Source organism: Protopterus annectens, chromosome 1.part2 (assembly GCF_019279795.1).
Source record: "Protopterus annectens isolate FY-2018-M chromosome 1.part2, PAN1.0, whole genome shotgun sequence".
In the NCBI taxonomy this organism is placed as follows: Eukaryota; Metazoa; Chordata; order Ceratodontiformes; family Protopteridae; genus Protopterus; species Protopterus annectens.
Genome location: NC_056727.1, coordinates 603,168,153 through 603,188,595, shown reverse-complemented (window position 1 = coordinate 603,188,595; position 20,443 = coordinate 603,168,153). Strand labels below are relative to the sequence as shown.

The 20,443-nt window shown below is 40.2% G+C and overlaps 1 protein-coding gene across 1 annotated transcript in view; it reads left to right on the top strand.

The window, feature by feature from the left end:
- Positions 1 to 20,443, top strand: part of RMDN2 (regulator of microtubule dynamics 2) — a 1,837,333-nt gene that overhangs the window by 1,411,754 nt on the left and 405,136 nt on the right. The gene's annotated exons all lie outside the window — the stretch shown is intronic.

Here is a 20,443-nt window from a genome sequence, read left to right as displayed (position 1 = left end):
AATGGACCTGGTCCAGTCGGAATTTCCCGGTTAACAAATGTAAAATAAATAAAATAATATAAATAAATAAAATTCACTGGCAGACGACCTAAGCAGAAATCTCATGGACCCACACGAGTGGAAACTGGAACCAAAGATATTCAACATTTTGGGAAGCAAATGGGGGAGCCCAAAGATAGACCTGTTTGCCTCCCCTCAGAACTACCAATTGGACAAATTCTGCACAAGGACTCCCCACAGACAAGCTTGGACAGTGGATGCCCTATCCTTCACCTGGGAAAGCCTCTCTGTTTATACCATTCCCCCTCTGCCTCTCCTCTCGAAAGTTCTACTAAAGATCAAACAGGACAAACCAAGGACAGTACTCATTGCACCAGATTGGACAAGCTGACACTGGTACCCCCTCTTGTGCAGTATGTCAGTGCTGGAACCATGGCATCTGCCTCAGACCCCTTCCCTGCTGTCCCTACAGGAGGGCCAGATTCTGCACCCCCAGCTTCAAACCCTGAACCTGGCAGCCTGGCTAATTATCTGAGTTCTCCAATACCCTCCCTCAGCAAGCAAGTGCTGGATATCATGCTGGAGGCAAGGAGACCTAGTAATAGAAAATCCTATGCTGAAAAGTGGAAAAAATTCTGTTCCTGGAGCCAGACTCAGGGGATGTGGACAACAGTACCCAGTTTACCGCATATTCTTCAATACTTAACAGAGATGCTTCACAAGGGCCTTTCTTGCTCTTCTATTAAAATTCATGCCTCAGCCATTTCAGCACACTTTAATACTCACCCCCCCCCCCCCCGCTGAAACAATTCCTCAGAGGAGCCAAAAATTTAAGACCACCCAGGAGAGCCCCTACTCCAGCCTGGGACCTTAACTTTGTATTGGAAAAGCTCACTCTACCTCCTTTTGAGCCAGCTGCAACTGCAGAGTTGAAATTCCTTTCTTGGAAAACAGCCTTCCTTCTAGCCATTACTTCAGCAAGAAGGGTGTCTGAATTACAGGCCCTCATGGCAGTAGAGCCCTTCTTCATCTTTCATGGGGACAGGGTGTCCCTCAGGACCAATCCTTCCTTTATGCTCAAGGTGGTATCCTGTGTGGCCCTTAATCAGTCCATTCATTTGCTAACCTTCTTTTCTAATCCACAGAACAAAGGAGAATGAATACTGCACTCCTTGGACATCCACAGACAACTTAGATTTTATTTGGACAGGACTAAGCCTCTCAGAAAATCTGAACAGCTGCTAGTTGCCTTTGCTGCAGGGTCAGAGGGGAAGGCCATTTCAAAGCAAACCATTTCTAAGTGGATAGGCCATTGCATTCATTTCTGCTATAAGCACCATGAAAAACCTACCCCACAGGGGATAAGATCCCATTCCACCATGGCTGCATCTACTTCTACAACCTTTCTCAGAGGTGTTCCTACCAGGGACATCCTAGAAGCTGCTACCTGGAGTTCTGTACATACCTTCATCAAGCATTACCACTTGCCAATTTTTTCTAAATCCAGAGCTGGTTTTGCCACTGCAGTCTTGCAGGGCCTAATAGCTGGTCCTAATGTTCTCTAATTGCCTCCTCCCTGCCTTAGCTTTGGGAATCTACCCAAATGTAATGACTGCAACAGTCAAACACGAAGAACATAGTACAGTTGTGTATACTTACCATAAATGTAGATGTTCGAGTGTATTCACTGTTGCAGTCCTGGTTACCCTCCCTCCAGCTCCCTGACTTGTATTGACTATACCTCTCTTTTTGTTTACTGTATTTAAGCTTTCTGGTGTATTTGCTTTTTGTTAGAGGTGTAACCTTGTATATAATTGCTTCCCATTTCTTGGGGCACCTGACATCTGGGGCAAAAAAAACCTAATGTAATGGCGTCGGCTGCATGCTTTATACCCCTGAGTACCTGACGTCATGGAAGATGAGACAGCAACCGACGCAGGACCCAAGACTTTGATAATCAGGCTGACTAAGGGCTACCTGCAAGCAGATAACCCAAATGTAATGGCTGCAACAGTGAATACACTCAAACATCTACATTTATGGTAAGTGTACACAACTGTACTTTTAATAGCATCACATAAATTAACAGTACTGTGCATAGTGTGGTATATTTATTAGGTATTCAGTAACAAAAGTAGACCTTGTCGTATGAGTGATTAGAAAGGAGCTGAATGTTATCAAGCCCCCCTACCAAAGGAGTTTATAATCTCACTAACCTCATTACAGGATTTAAAGTATTGCATCACTGGCATGTTGCATAATGTTGTAACAGTATAATGCTTTGTATTTATGTTCCAAGCTTCACATGTGGCATACTTACATATTACTGTACAATACAATGCTTTTCTGAACTGCTGGTAGTTATAGCTCAGATCATAGTGTAATAGTCTATAAGCAAATTTAGTGAATTTGTGAAAACTATGCATGGCAGTAGAATCTACCGGAAGAATTAAAAACTATACTGTGAGTGGTTCTGGTAAATGTCTTTACATTTAGAAAAATAAAAAAATGAACAATCATAGGAATCTGTATAGTTCCAACCTCACTACCATGAGCGTTGAGGGAAAAAAAACAGAGAAATTAGTGGCCTTAAAACTTCATTGATGAGCTTAGTCACAATAATTCCTAAAAATCATGAAAACCAGGTAGAATTCAAAACCAGCAAGCCTTTATTTGTCATAGGCAAGTGATCCTCAGTATAAAAACTCAGAGATTAATAGAAAATTGTAGGTAGTCCACAACTGAGTTAAGGATATTCCATTTTAACTCAATGGTTGACTACCTATCATTTTTAATTCAACTGTGGACTACCACCTATTTCTATTTTATTTTGTAGCATGTATTTTACAGTTTGATTTTTATTAATGAACTAGGTGCTTAACATAATTCGGGAAGTGAACATCACATCCTCCACACTGCAAAGTTCCTCTTGGTTTGTTTCTAAATATAGAACAAAAAAGATCTGAAAAAAAGGAATGTCCGACTGCTTTTGAACACTTTAATACACTCAATAACAGCAATGCCTCCAGAAACTAAGCGCTTTCACCATACAATGGCTTCCTCAGAGTTAAAGAAGGACTACAAAATAACCATACATATATAATGACATCACTTCCTTTCAGTCAAATACTTATTCAATTACACAATAAATTAAACAATAAATTGCTCTTATAAAACACTCCCAGAAAAATAAATTAATAAAACTTACTTATTAAAAAAACTTCATCTAAACAAACATCACGGGTAACAAACAAATAAATAAATAGGTATATTGCACTAACCAATATTTGATAAAAATGTATGTATATGTAGTATATATGAAATTAATAATATAAATGATACCATTGGTGATAAATAATCATATTATTGCAATAGTGAGAACACACCTCACTTGTAAAACAATACAATAGTGCATTAAGTAAATAATGTATATATAAAAATATAAAATATCACATATTTCAACACACAATTATGTTGATAAACTGTTGTAATATTAAAAAATATAACATGTGTAATTAATATTATGCACAATTCAATCTTGCTAACATATGAAACATCCTAACCTGATTTGATTTTTGTAAGTTTATTAAATTAAATATTTTTTTTGTTTCAGGAAGGGGTGCATAGATATACTGTCATTAAGGCCTGGAATGTTAGTGGCATTAAGTCTAATCTGCCACATAGCTTCTAAACACTCTACCCTGAGTTTCATGTCACCCCCGCTCTCACTTAAAATAACCCTGTCAATCACAAAAAATGTAAAACTTTTGAAACTAGGACATGCAAGGGTGTGTGTATATAAAGCATTTGTTTTTTCTCTGTTCTTAATAGCTCTAATATGCTCAGCAATTCTCTCCTTAAGTTTTCTCATGGTCTTTCCTATATAAAAACCTGGGCAGGTGCTGCAAGTGGCCGCATACACCACCATACTAGTGTTACAACAACACCTGCCTGGACATGGAATTGATTTGTTAAATCCACCAACCACCACATATGGCCCTTCATTAATGTACCTACAAAATCTACATGATCCACATTTGTACATTCTAGAATGGGTATATTTCAGAGGTGGTGGTTCAAGAATATTTTTGATGTTTTTACCCCTAATAAACACAATTTTTGGAGCTGCACCTAGTTTTGCTTTAAGATTATTACCAAAACTAAAGTCCCAAATCCTTTTAACAGTCTCCACTATATATGGTGTTTGATAGTTAAACTTTAAAATCATTGAGTCACCTTTGAAAGTATTTGTACTATCCTTACTTTTAACCAAATTTCCCCATAAAATTGGAGGAAACTGCGTATTTCTTTTCAAAAATATTTCTTTTTGTACTTTCAACAATAACTTTAAGGGGTAACCTCTAACTAAAAACATTCCTATCAAAGTGTACATTTCTTTCACAAAAGTATCATGGTCACTAACTAGACGAGATAATCTGACCATCTGTCCTTTAGCTATACTTTTGTGCTCCGAAAAAGGATGACCACTCTGAAAATGCAACAATGAATTGCTGTAAGCTTTCTTTCTAAAAATATTGTTTTGCAACCCTTCTTGTGTTTTAACCAGGTGTATATCTAAAAAGTCAATTTCTTCAGCATTCCATATACTAGTGAATTTAAAAAAAAATTGTAGTAGAGTTCAAATAGATAAAGTCTGCTGCTTCACTTTCACTACCCTTCCATAACACTAATATATTGTCCAAGAATCGATTATAACAAATAATCTTGTCCTTGAACCTTGAGTTAAATATGAAAGACTCTTCCCAGTGTAACAGAACAAGGTTTGCAAACCCCAGGGCACATTTTGCCCCCATAGCCACCCCTGATACCTGGTGGAAAATTTCCCCCTCAAAACTCAAATAGTTGTTGTTTAAAATCAATTCCATGAATGTGGCCAGAAGGTTAATCTTATCTCCATCAAGTTTTTTTACTTTTGAGTAGACATTCGAAAATAGTCTATCCCTTCTACATGTGGGATCACTGAAAATCAATTTATTACATCAACAATGAGGAAAGAAACAGCACTTATTCTTTCATACTACTCAGCCTATTTAAACAATGCCAAGAATCCTTTAATATGTGGTCAACCCCCGCCACCACCTGCCATATACCTCTTATCTACAAAAGCTGCCAAAGGCTCCATCTTCGAGCCCCTAGCAGCCGCAATGGGTCTAACAGGTGGATCCCACATATTCTTGTGGACCTTAGGTATCCCAAACAAAACAGGTGTGACAGGGTACTCGACTCTAAGATAGTCAAACTCATCCTCATTAATGGCCCCTTGAACCAGTGCATCAAGTAAAAATAGATCTATTGTGTGATAGGCTATATGCATTTCATTGACTGAAGCTCTCTGGTATGTCAGAATATCATCCAAAATTTCGTGCATCTTGCCCACGTAGTCGAAGTGAGACATAATGACAACCCCACATTCCTTGTCAGATTTCATTATTCTCACCTCTTTGTTTTTAGATAGTTCATATAATAGTTTTCTCTCCTTTTCATTCAAATTATCATGCACATAGAGTTTACCAACTTTATGTAAACCTTTTCTAATTTCATTGATGCACAAAGTTTCAAAAATAATAACTTCTTTGTGGGTGGGGGGTATAAAGGTACTTTTCCTTTTCAATGCATGTAAATCTTTATTCACATTGTTGTTATTACTTCCACCTCGCTCATCAAAAAACAAATGTAAATTCAATTGTCTAGTAAACATTTTCAAACTTATAAAAAAATCAATAAAGTCCAAATAAAATGCAGGAACAAATGTGAAACCTTTACAAAGTAAATCATGATGTACTTCATTTATTACCAGTGTAATATAATTGTATATTGAAAAAAACTTTTTTCTGATATACAGTGCAAGTTTCAGAAGTATTTACATTAGCAGCAACACAAGTTCCAAAGTCACCCATATTAACTTCACTTAATGGGTACCAGTTATTAATATCATAATGAACAATATCTAACACATTGAACTTTCAGCACAATCTATATTTAAAGTCACTTCTTGTTGTTTACCCAAATGTTTTCCTTTTGTTGATAATTGTCTGAACCCACCCACTTTGACTTCGCTTAGTGGGTACAATTTATTGGTGTTGTATTGAACCATCAACAAATGGAACAGCCCACAAAATATGGACCAGCACAATGGTTAAGCAGGACAATTATTTAATTATTTCAAAAGTAAATATACAAAGCCTTCTTCAATGCTCAAAAATTATAACAGAAAATTATATAGCACCCAACATCCTGGTCTTAAATAGTAAAGATTTAAAGAAACATTACAAAAATAAGTATATAATGACAATTCCATTTAAAAATTAAATACTTATGTATTGAACCATGTCTAAAACATTTGAACATTCAGCCAATCCTATGCTCAATGTCAGTTTTGTTGTTCGCCCATGTTTTTTTTCTTTTGTTGGTAGCTGTTCCATTGGGGTTGATATTGTCCCACATATGTTTGGTGCTGTTCGCCCCTTCTTTTCTTTAAAAGCCATTGCAATCTCCTCACCTGAGGATTTTCTGGTAAAAAAAAACAATTGTCATGGTGATCGATAGAAGTCATACTTCCATCATTATTGTTAACAACACCATCATTTTCAAACACCCCCCCCCCCACTTGCATTTGGCCCCTTTTATTGTGGTTGTCAAAATTTGTGGGCTGACTCTCACCCTGTGGGTATGCTCTGTTGTTTTTATAATCATCAGCATCCCTCTGTAACTTTTTGCTCTTGATTTTAACATTTTTATCAACAAAACTTTTAACATTTTACAATGTTGAATGATACTTTTTCGCCTGCTGAAAAAACAGTAAATCTTTTACTATGTTTTCATTCGCTGACAAAATCTCTTTTTCTAAACTAGCTAACTTGTTTTGATTATTTTTAATAATAATGTCACACATTTCCAAACCTGTTTTGTTAAACAAGTACACAAGTTCCTTGTATGCCAATGATCCTCCTCCTATGCCCATGGGTAGCTTCCACAACCTTAGGCCCTTCGGTACTTGCTTCATGGTTAGCGACTTGGTAAGAAATGCGTTGTCTATCTGAAGTCCACGATATTTCTGGCAAAGGGCCCCAAAATGGTCAATTTGTCTAGTTAAAGTTGGCTTTTCTCTTCCCCCGTTGTTCCTCTCCTCGTTTGAGTCTGAGAAATCAAATTGTGGAAGTTGTAGCCACTCATTGATGTTGCCTCGTTCAACTGGTAATGTACTTACTTCTGAATCCGATCCATTAAGATCTGGTTCTTCGTGAAGCATGAAAAGCTCCACTTGCGAATTCGTCAAAGTGTTACCCTGTGATGTTGTAGCTTCACGATTGGCTAAAAGTGCTGTCAGTCTTTGCACTGAAGAGGTGAGCTCACTGATAATCGCCTCCATATCTCTTAAAAAACGTATTATACATTAAAATTCAAAAACAAAATAAAGCAAAGTTGTAAAGCGGTAGCACAATCCGTTGCCGGAAAAATAAACAAAATAAAAAATCAACAAATCCCAAAGGGATAAAAACTAAGAACAAAAAAGATCTGAAAAAAAAGGAATGTCCGACCGCTTTGGAACACTTTATTACTCACAATAACAACAATGCCTCCAGAAACTAAGCGCTTTCACCATACAATAGCTTCCTCAGAGTTAATAAAGGACTACAAAATAACCATACATATATACTGACATCAAGCGGTCGGACATTCCTTTTTTTCAGATCTTTTTTGTTCTCAGTTTTTATCCCTTTGGGATTCGTTGATTTTTTATTTTGTTTCTAAATATCAAAGGGACTACCCATCTAAAGCAGGTTCTTTTGTGAGCAAATGTCTTAAGTAGTGCTTAAAGTGTAAAAGACCATCTAAGGGAGTTTTTTCTGAAAAAACAAATTGTGATTCCAGTGGACAAAAGTCTTCCTTTCAGGACAAACCAGATTCTGTTTGACAATCCTCCTCTTCCTCTTGGCCAAATTCCTCTTTTCAAAGATTAACTCTGTCTTTTCCCATTGGACAACAAATCACAACAGACACATGGGTTCTGTCCGTCATTCACATTGGCTGTACATGGTGTCAAAATCTCTTCATCCCTTTTAAGGCATTTCTCAACCTCTCCCTTGCCAGTTGCCTCTTTTTCCTTTCCTACTTCAGGACTTCATTGCTTAGAGTACTATTCAGTCAATGCCTCCTTGCAAGAGGGGCAGGAGTTTCTGTTCCAGGATGTTTTTGTGTCTGAAGGAGGAAGACTCTTGGATCCCCACTCTAGACCTCTCCTTTCAAAATACCTTTTTGAAACTTCCCTTTCTCTCTTTCAGAATGTTGACTCTTCAGTCTCTATTCCCTATACTTTTACTTGAAGCCTTTCGAGTTTCTTAGGACCAAAAGGATGCATATTTCCATATTCTTATTCACTCTCTCTTCTGGAAGTTTTTATGGTACTTTGTATCTTCCTTACATTATCAGTTCTCTGCTTTGAGATTTGGTCTTTTTGCAGCACCATGTGTCCTTACCAAATGCCTAGCCCCTGTCATAGCCTTTTGCAGACTCCATGGCATCCAGATTTTCCCAACCTGGATGACCTTTTCATTCAATCTCCCTCTCAGCAGGTTCATCTGCAGAACCTAGAATTCACAATGCTTCTTTTTTGCAGAGCAGGATTCAATCTAAGTCTAAAGAAGTCAGTTCTGACACCTTCTCGGGACCAGATTTTCTTGGAGTGAAAGATTCAGACCCTTACTGTAGAACAGAGCATGTATATGTAACTTTTAGAAGCATTTCCAGATGTAGGCATGTGCATATAAATAGTGAGCAAGTGCAGGCAGCAGTGCCGTTTTGAGAGAACAGCCAGAGTGCTAACATATGATTGTGGTAGTCAGTCTGTTTATAAATTTATTTAAGTTAAAGTTGCTAAGCCTCATTCCTGATGTGCTTGTTTGTAATAAAGCTGCTGCAACTGAACCCACAACTGTTCATCTGTTTTAGCCTGACCAGACGAGCGACATGATGTCAGAACTGGGACTCATTGTGCAACTTCTTCAAGCCATGAGGTGAATAGTTGACGGTGAAGATATATTAAGCAGGTTGGGTGATAACAGTGCTCAAATAGTCAAAAAGAGCCTGAAATGAACTTAAGGTAACCAAAACTTGCACAAAGTATTTATTTTGCAAAGAAAATGAAATGGAGCATTCATAAGGCACAAAAGGCATTATTAATCAAACAAGTAGCACAAAATGCACTATTAATTAAACAAAATATTCAGAATTATGATATTTGATAAAACTATCAGAAATATTCTTATAGGGCTCAGAATTATCTTTGGTTTGCATAACGAGCATGTTTAAAGTAAAACGGGCACAAGAAAAGTATAATGAGCATGATACGAGGTTAAATTTTGGCATAACAAGTTCAAAAAAAGGGCAAAATAAGCTTAAAGAGCAAAAGACCATGTTTTTGGGCATAAACGATTATTTTGCATTGACCGAAGTCATTCAAAGCATAACTAGAGTTGTTCGAAGTATCTCAGAGTGTGCATAGTGTTTGCAGAGTGTGTGCTTTATTACGGTGCATTTATTTCAAAGAGTTTACTGTGTACAAAGTACAGTTATATTAAGTGCTGTCAAAGTACATCCATTGTGAAAAAGTTTCTTGTGCAGTGTACATTTATTCGCAGAGTGCCCCCTTTTCAAGGTGTTTCTTACACTTTACAGAGTTATTTCACAAATTACAGCCATTTTGAAAGGTTCCTGCGCTGTGTACAGTTTATTCGCACAAAGTACAGTCATTTCAAAGTATTTCTTACACTGATAAGGAGTGATTTCGCAAAGTACAGTGATTTTAAAGTATTCTTGTGCTATGGAGACTTATTTGGCAAAGTGCAGTTATTTCATACAGTCTGTTGTGCTACTGGGCATAATTACAGGTTCTGGTATATATATATATATATATATATATATATATATATATATATATATATATATGTGTGTGTGTGTGTGTGTGTGTGTATATGTTCGTACATAATTTCAAGCACCTTCACTACTGTGTGTTGATATGGCAGAGGCATTTCGCAGACCCATTCCCCTTGTGTTTGATCATAATATTGCAGAGAATTGGAAAGTATTTGAGCAGGAATACAATATTTTCATACAAGCAGCTTTTTTTGACAAAGATGTACGTACAAGGACATTCATTTTGCTTAACTTAGCTGGGTCAGAGGCCATTGAGAGAGAGTTTGTTCATTTGTGTATGCACCAGCAGTATATGCAGGAGAGGGGGAAACCGTCATATTGTTGTATCAGCTGAATCAAGAGATGAACCTGAGTGCTTGAAACATAAATTTAGAGAAATATGAAACCCACAGACAAATGTTACATTAGAGAGGCACATATTTTATACAAGAGACCAAAAGCCAGGTGAAATTTTTGCAGCTTATATCACTGACTTGAGAAATAAGGCTAAAACATGCAGATGTGGTGATTTGAAAGATGAGTTAATAAAGTACAGGCTTGTGTGTTGCGTTAGTAATGCTGCAGTGAAAAAGATTTTACTTTGTGACAGTAATTTAACATTGACAAAAGCTATAGAGATTTTTTAATTCCATGAGCTCAAGGAAGGGCACACTAGTATGCTTACACATGATAAGAGCTTAGTTTCAGCAGCCTCTAGAGTGAGAGTAGACAACATGTAGCATGTGGCAAGCAGAAGCAGGCCTACGCACATGGCAGCTGCAACCCCTGCAGGATTCCCATGGAGGACCCGTAACTTTCTATCAAGTTCCAAGATTAGCTCAGCAAAACAGACATGCTCAGTGCAGTAGAAGGGCGTGCCAGCAAAACACAAGTCAGGTCTTATTGTTAACTGTCGTAAATATGGTGCCAGTCATGAGTCTAAAAGAGAGAAGAGGTTAGCATTTGGTCAGTAATGCCACGAGTGTAAAAAATGGAACCACTTTCAAAAGTATTGTAAATCAAGCAAGCCTCGTTCAGTTATTAACAAAAGGTCACACAAAAAAGCAAGTTGATCATGTGGAAAGCTGCAACCCTGCTTTCTATGTAGATGGTGTATCAGTGATCGGTGAAAAGGTTAATGCAGTAGATTTGTTGGCAAAGAATGAAGTATTTTGTACTGTCCTGATCAATGGCAAACCCACAGAGCTCTAAGTAGACACTGGTTCAAAGTATAATGTGATGTCAGCAGAAACATCTGCTAGAGTGAGAGATGATGAGCAACTTAATTTGGCTAATTGTGCGAAGCTTGTTGCTTATGTAGGTGAAGAGATTCAAACCGAAGGCTCAGTAGTGCTGTCATATTATTTGGCTGGGAACAGTTACAGCTTGCAATTTTATGTAGTTAGAAGACCTGTGCAGTCATTATTAGGTCTCAGAGACAGTTTGAGAATGAAACTGCTTTCTTTTACCAAAGAAGTCTGTCATGTAAGCACGTCCCAGTTCCAGCTTCAGTGATGCTATTTTCTTAGAGTGTGCTGATGTTTTCGACGACAAGTTAGGCAAACTTCCAGTTATGTAGTCCATGAAAGTAGACCCAAAGGTCAGTCCCATGGTCAGACCAGCAAGGAGAGTTCCAATAGCTATGCAGGACAAAGTCAAAGTCCATTTAGACAAAATGGTGCAGCAAGGTTTGGAGTCACAGAACCAACTGAGTGGGTGTCTTCCATGGTAGCTGTTCACAAGAAAAGTACAGATGAAATCAGACTGTGCAGTGACCCAAGAGACAGGCATTAAAGAGACCTCATCATCCTATGTGCACAGTTGAGGAGGTTGCCACTCTCATGCCAAATGCCACTGTTTTTGCTGTTTTACAAAGAGTTCATTTTGGCAAGTAATGCTTGATCGTAAATCTTTATTACTGACTGCATTCAGCACACCATTTGATAGATGTAGATTCCTCAGGATGCCTTTTGAAATAAATTCTGCCAGTGAAGTCTTTCAGCATGCAGTGGAGCAAAAATGTTTGGGCTATCCATGTGCTATAATAGTGGATGATTTACTGGTTGGAGGTAATGGTGAAGCATAGCATGACAGAAACCTCAGGAAAGTTCCGGACAGAGCGTGTGAAGTGAACTTAAAGCTCAGTCCTCCGAAATGTAAATTCAGACTACTGAAAGTTACTTATGTAGGTCATTTGTTTACCAGTACAGGCTTACAACCAGACCTTTCCAAACAAACAGCCATTCTTGAGATGCTGGCTCCAAACAATGTTCATGCCCTACAGTGTTTTCTTGGTATGGATAACTATTTGGGCAAATTTATCCCTGACTTTAGTGCTTTATCAACACCTTTAAGAGAGCCGACATGCAAAAATATTGCCTGGTCATGGTTAGAACACCAGAGGGCATTTGATAACCTCAAACAGAAAATTGCCAACCCACCTACATTGAGATACTATGATGTCCACAAACCAGTAGTTCTTTCCTGTGATGCTTCAAAGATCGGTTATGGTGCAGTTATTCATTAGGAGCGGAGACCTGTTGCCTGTGCATCTAGAACTCTTACCCAAACTGAGATGCAGTATGCTCAAATTGAGAAGGAACTTATGGCAATTGTGTTCGTATGTTCGAAATTCCATGATTATATCTATGGCCGTGCTATCCAAAGCAAAACTGATCATCAACCTCTAGTCACTATTTTAAAGAAGCCTATGCATACCGCTCCTGCAAGGCTTTAAAGAATGATGCTTAGATTGCAAAAGTACAATTTCAAAATGGTCTATAAAAAAGGCAAACTTCTTTATCTGGCTGATACCTTATCCATATCACCCAGAAATACCACAGAACAGCTTGATGCAGAGAGTTTTGACTTTGATGTCATGGATGTGTGTAATTTTTCTACCATGAGGCTTGATGAGCTAAGAGATCACACAAAGACTGATCCAATTTTGCAGAAGCTCAACCACTTCACCAACGTTGGCTGGCCGGCAAAGCCATCTTGTGTACCGCCAGAAGTACAACTTTTTTTCCCGTACAGAGGTGAGATGCTGATGGAGGATGGTATCATTTTCAAAGGCCCAAAAGTTATTGTCCTACTTCCTTACAACATGAATACATTCAGATTTTGCATCATGGCCACCCAGGTTCTGATTCTATCAAAAGAAGGGTGAGAGGACTAATATTTTGGCCTTCTCTATCAAAGGACATTGATAAAGTGCTTTCTTCTTGTTCAGTATGCAACCGTAGTAAACCGCATTTACAAAAAATAATCACTTCAGCTAAGCCAGATTCCTGAACTACCTTGGTCAACAGTAGCTACTGACATATTTGAGTGGCACAACCAGCATTATTTAGTGTTAGTAGGCTCTTATTCAAACTGATTTGAGATCATTTTGCTACCTAACCTAATGTCCAGTGCTGTTATTACTAAAAACATAATTTCTCAGTCCATGGTAGTCCACAGAAAGTTATTTCTGACAACAGTACCCAGTATACCAGTCAATTGTTTCAGAAATTTGCAAAAGAGTGGGATTTTATCCACGTTACTAGTAGTCCGGAATACCTTCAGTCAAATGGCCTTGCTGCGTGTACAGTACGGAATGCAAAGCAATTATTAGAGAGGTCAAAGTGTGACAATACTGATGTCTTCTTGAATTTACTTACTCTCAGAAATATACCCCATGACAACCTACTTGACTCGTCTGCTCAGCATCTTCTATCTAGGCAAACCAGAACAACCTTGCCTATTAGTTCTAGTTTGTTGGTGCCTAATGCTAAAAATAACAGAGCAATCAAAGCCCAACTTTTTAAGAAGTGTTCCTTTCAGAACAGCAGCTATGATAAAATAAGCAGATTTCTTTGACTGTTAAAAGAAGGAGAGAGAGTGAGGATCCAAATGCCGAAAGGCTTCGATCAAATTGGTCAAGTGAGAGGCACATGTGCCGAGCTGAGATCCTACTTAGTGGAATATGATGGTATAGAATACAATAGAAATCGCAGGCATCTTCTTCCTGTGTCAGAAACAATACTGCAGCATCGTACCTGTGATACAGACTCTATATCTCAGAGCAACTCTGACAATGTTCATACAGAAGAACATGTCTCAGTATCCATTCCCGTTTCTGATGATGTTCCAGATGTCTCCAGAGTTGAACATTCCTTGAAGACCGTCCCCATTACTAGATCCAGTTCTGACTTTTATGTTATGCAATCAGGTCATATTTCTAGAGCTAATGTAAAATACACAGCAACCTGGACATGATTGTTTTATATTTGTATAATTTTGTATGATTCTGTATAATTCCATGTCAAAATATCATTTCTGTATAATTCCATGTCATTCAGTGCTGTCATTTGGTATATGATCTATTTCTCAAAGAAGAAGGATGTAGAACAGAGCTTGTCTATGTAACTTTAAGAAGCATTTCCAGATGTAGACACTTGCATATAAATAGTGAGCACATGCAGGCAGCAGTGCCATTTTGAGAGAACAGCCAGAGTGTTAACACGTATGAGTGTGATAGTCAGTCTGTTTATAACTTTATTTAAGTTACTAAGCCTCATTTATGATGTGTTTGTATGTAATGAAGCTGCTTGAACTGAACCCACAACTGTTCGTCTGTTTTATCCTGACCAGACATGCGACACTTACTATCTCAGTTTTACTCCTCCAGAGATGTTCAACGTGCATACAGCTGCAGTCATAACAGATGGGTTCTCCTGCCGTCAGGCGGGTCCTCGGTCGGCCGAATTCCAAAGTCTAGGTCCGGCGTCGGTTGTCGTCGCTTCTTCCCTGACGTCAGTGCGACAGGGGTATAAAAGAACCAGCCAACGCCATTTTCTTCAGTCTTTCTTGCCGCGCGGTGCCCGAAGCAGAAGCAGTTCGCAAGTGCCGGTCGGCCAGCTCCTGAGATTACGAAAAATTTGGAAAACCGAAGTCTTCTTAAAGCTAAGTACCCGTTGGAAACTTTTATTGCCTCAGACCGATGTCAGACAAATTTAATAATTGTATTTCTTGTGGGAAGCAAATACCGCATAAGGATTTCCATTCCCTGTGTATACCTTGTTTAGGCCCAGACCACGACGTCTCGGTCTGTCACTGTTGTGCTACATTCAACAAACGCACTATTAAGCGTCGGGCGGAGTTCGCCCAGCATTTTTTTGGGAAAGCATTTAACTATACCATGTCATCGGACACTCCGACACCGGTTTTGTCTAAAAAACGCAAAGACAAGGACCGACACTCGAGGTCCGCGGCCTCTACCGACACCACGCCAAAGCCGACTACACGTGGTCTGGTTCTCAGTGAGGTGCCTACGCAGCCCCTGATTACCAACGACACATCTTTGGCGGTGTCTCCTGTAACCGAGGTCGCAGGCTCCTCGGCCCACACCCCGACTACAGATACCGAAGCCACTCTTGGTGATGAAACACAGAATGTGGACAGGTCCACCTCCACTCAAGGTGTCTTCAGACCTTCCTCTTCTTTCTCCATCAAGGCTTTCACCAAGTCTAAAGCAACCATGCACCCTAGGAGACCAGTTACACAGGGCCCATCTCCAGGCCCCATGCCTAAGAAACAGATGCTTAAAATGGCTGAGGATTTAATTACTCTAATCAGAGGTTCTCAGCCACCTCCGGACAAAAGGCCCAGAGTGGAGGAAGATTCCCCCTCCTCTGATCAGGGATCCATTATTTCAGAACACTCTGATGATCAGGAACAGTCTTACTCCCCTTTTGAAGACTCTGATGCAGAGGAGTCTATTCCTTCTGTATCCCCCCCTGAGGATTTCTCATTTGGGGAAACTTTGCATACCTTAAGGGAACACTTCCACTGGGAAGGCCAGGATTATTCAGATTCCAAGAAAAGGCTCAGGGAATTTCTTTTGTTACCCCAGCACAGGCCTCTGGTTATACCTCCTGTCTTGGACATCCTAGATGATGTTTACTCGGAGGCCTGCCTTAACCCAGACTCTCTACCTCCAGCTCCAGTTAAGCCTGACAGGTACTACAGGGTTCCTGACTCACAACAATTTATTTACAAAAGCCATGCTGCTGACCTAGAAACCATCTCACAGGGACCCAAGGGAGTTAAGGCTTCCATTGCCAAAAATCCATTGCCTTCCGAGAGAGATTCCAGATCCTTAGAAAGATGGGGAAAAAAGGTATATACCTCGGCTACCTTAACCATGAGGGCCTTAAACTGTCAGTTTCATATGCTAAAATACCAACAGTTTCTGTTATCTCAATTGAAAAGTAAAATGTCACAACCTGAACAACCAGACTTGAAGGAGTTGCAGGATTTGATGCATAGTGCAGAACAAGTGGGTAAACATACCTTACAATGTGGTTTTGATGCTCTAGAGGCCTCATGTAGAGCTGCTGTTACAGGCTCAGTCATATGCAGGCATGCTTGGCTCAAGGAACAAACCTTGCCTGATCATGTCAAAGCTAAATTACTAGACGCCCCTCTTCAAAAGGATGTACTATTTGGGGCAAATGCTGAGGAAGTATTACGAAAAATGGAGGAAAAAGCTAAATCAATGCAAACTGTGAAAGAATTTCTGCAGGTTCAACCCCCACGTTTTAGTAGAAATTGGCCTTCCAAAAACTGGTCCTTTCCTGCCACGGACAGACCCCAAAGAGGCAGATACAGGCGCCCGAGGGGCAGAGGACAATCACAAGGATCATACAGAGGCAGACAGTGGCAAGCTCCTACACAAAGAGGTGGTGAGGACAACTCACAATCTTTCAGAAAGCAAACTCAATGACTTTCCCCTTTGCAGGCCAACCAGATCTCAAATGGCAGCCCCCTTAGGAGGAAAGCTGGCACTATTCTCAAAAAATTGGCATGTTGTCACAAAGGACAAATGGATCCTGGACATTATAAACAGAGGCTACAAATTCCACTTTCATACCCTTCCAAAAATGAGAGGCATGCCAAAACTGCCACACAATCAAAGGGCAGAGGCACAAAAGCAAATTTCAGATCTTATAAACATGAAAGCTATTCACGAGGTACCTACACAGAACAAGGTCAAGGTTTTATTCCAGGCTATTTCTGGTGCCAAGGAAGGAAAAGATTGGAGACCTATTTTGGATCTTTCCATCCTAAACACATTCCTACTCGTACCAAAATTCAAGATGCTCACTCTACAGCAACTTCTTCCCATGCTGGGCAAGGAGTCTTGGCTGGTAACATTGGACCTCAAGGAGGCATACCTGCATGTCCCAATCAGACAAAATTGCAGAAGATACCTCAGATTTCTTGCAGGTTCAACCCATTATCAATTCTCTGCATTGCCCTTTGGCTTATCTACTGCACCCAGAGTATTCACGAAATGCCTGGCATCAGTAATTGCCTACTGCAGACTTCAAGGGATACAAATATACCCCTATTTGGACGACTGCCTGATCCAAGCGGACAGCAAGCACATTCTTCTGAAACATCTGGCTTATGTAATAATGTTATTAAACTCTCTGGGATACACAGTCAACAAAGAGAAATCAAGGCTAATACCCTCTCGGAAGATAATTTTCCTGGGTGCCAATTTGGACACAAACACCCAGATGGCCTACCTCACGCCAGAGAAGCAGGGCAACTAATTAAATATTTCAGAACACTGGCAAATTGCACCAGGCTGACTGCAAGGAAAATCCTGCAGGCTCTGGGATTCATGGCATCTTGCATCTTGCTAATCCCATGTGCAAAGCTGCATATGAGAAAACTACAATGGTACCTAAAAACATATGGTCTCAACACAGCCACAGTTTGGAAACAATAATACCACTACTTCCATGTCTGCAAAAGGAATTTCTGTGGTGGGCTCAAGCATGTCAAACAAACACAGGTCTTCCATTCAGCAAGCCTCAAGCAAATCAAGTCATCACAACAGACGCCTCGGACTATGCCTGGGGGGCGCACATGACAGACCGGTGCATTCAGGGCAAATGGTCCCAAAAAGAAAAGCACCTTCACATCAATCAAAAAGAAATGCTAGCAGTAATAAATGCTATTATAGCTTTCAAGGACCTTCTACAACCAGGTCAACTATTGATAAGAACGGACAACACCACAGTTATGTGGTACATAAACAAGCAGGGAGGAACACATTCCTATCCCCTATGCAGACTGGCCATATCACTTTGGAACATGGACTTACAAATGGAACTACAAGCACAGTACTTGCCAGGCAAGGAAAACATGCTGGCAGACAACCTAAGCAGGAATATGACAGATCTACACGAATGGATGTTGCATCCAAAAGTTTTTACAGAAATAATCCAAGAATGGGGAAGGCCAGACATAGATCTCTTTGCCTCCCACAAAAATCAATTGACAAAATTCTGCTCGAGGACCTTCCATCCAAAGGCCTGGAGAGTGGACGCTCTCTCTTTCAGCTGGACATCAATGACAGTTTATGCCTTCCCGCCTCTTCCTCTGCTGTCCAAAGTCCTATTGAAGACCAGAGCAGACAGACCAAAGATGATCCTCATTGCTCCGGACTGGCCAAGGCAACACTGGTACCCACTCCTGAGGAGCCTGACTCATTCCCCTCCATGGACCCTGCCTCTAATGCCTCTTCTTCTGACTCAGCACAGCTTCAAAACTCTTCACAGTCAGCTAAAAGCACTCAATCTAGCCGCATGGAAGATTCCTTAGCATCACAGCAGGCCCTACTCTCCAAGGAGGTGCAGGATGTCATTTTGGAGGCCAGAAGGCCATCAACTAGAAAAGCTTACTCCGCAAAATGGAAACGTTTTTGTGTCTGGAATGAGAAAAGGGCCAGAACCCTGAAAACTGAATTTACCTCAAATACTACAATATTTGGCTGAACTGCTAAGCAGTGGACTTTCGTTCTCCTCCATCAAAATCCATGCCTTAGCCATTTCTGCAGAATACAACACTGATCCTCCTTTATTCTCTCACCCTCTTTTAAGACAGTTCCTCAGAGGGGCTAAGAATTTAAGACCTCCAAGGAAACAACCAATACCTGCTTGGGATCTAAATTTCATTCTGGAAAAACTGACTTTGCCTCCTTTTGAGCCAGCTGCTTCATCAGATTTGCAATATTTCTCCTGGAAAACAGCTTTCCTTCTGGCTATCACTTCAGCTCGTAGAGTTTCAGAACTACAGGCCCTCATGGCTGTCCAGCCTTTTATCATCTTCCATCAGGACAGAGTTTCTTTGAACCAACCCTACCTTTATGCCTAAAGTGGTATCCAGGGTAGCTTTAAATCAGGCCATACATTTACCTACTTTTTATCCCAATCCTCAAAACAAAGGGGAGAGATTACTACATTCCTTGGACAGAACAAAACCTTTCAGAAAATCAGAACAGCTCTTTGTGGCCTATGCGGTAGGAGCTCAAGGAAAGCCAATTTCCAAGCAGACAATCTCAAAATGGATAGCCCACTGCATACGCTTTTGCTATTCCTTTCATGGCAAAACTGTTCCTACAGGCATTAGAACTCATTCCACCAGGGCCACAGCCACCTCTGCAGCCTTCCTCAGAGGAGTTCCTACCAAGGATATCTTGGAAGCAGCCACTTGGAGTTCTGTGCATACCTTCTCCAAACACTACAACCTACCATTATACTCCAAATCTAGAGCAGGCTTTGCCACTGCAGTCTTTCAGGGCATTTTGGCTCCTCCTAGTTCCACCTAGTGCCTACCACCCCTTTCTTAGCTTTGGGATTCTACCCATCAGTTATGACTGCAGCTGTATGCACGATGAACATAGTACAGTTTTGTACCTACCATAAATGTAGATGTTCGAGTGCTAATACAGCTGCAGTCCAGGTTTCCCTCCCTCCTTCCCCTCTAGGGGTATTCTTTTATGGTGTATTTTTGCAACTACTGTTTTTGATTATATTGCATTGCATTACTTCATAATTTTATGTATTGCCTTCCTTCTGGGGCACCTGACATCTGGGGCAAGAAAAACTGAAGAAAATGGCGTCGGCTGGTTCTTTTCTACCCTGTCACACTGGCGTCAGGGAGCATGGTTGAACAACCGACGTCGGACCTAGACTTTGGAATTCGGCCGACCGAGGACCCGCCTGACGGCAGGAGAACCCATCTGTTATGACTGCAACTGTATTAGCACTTGAACATCTACATTTATGGTAGGTACAAAACTGTACTTTCCTCTCATTGACAGCTGTATTTCAGTCCCTTCTTCCCTTGCAAGAGACCTCAGCAAGGAGTTTCTAAGAGCCCTAGGGTTCATAACATTCACTATTCCCATGATTCTGTTTGCCAGACTCCACATAAGGAAGTTCCAGTGGTATCTGAAGACAATATAGTTGCAGCATTCTTGTCCTGTGGACTTCTGCATTCCTCTCTTGCCTTGCCTAAGGAAGGACTGTCTATGGCAGATCAGCCAGATTTCTGTAAATTCAGGTGTTCCTTCCTACATTCAGGAGCTGTTTATGGAGGCTTTGGGTCTAGCCTGGAGGGGGGGGGTCTTGTTTCAGCAGCATCAGGGTTCAGTGTGGCTGGTCTCCTC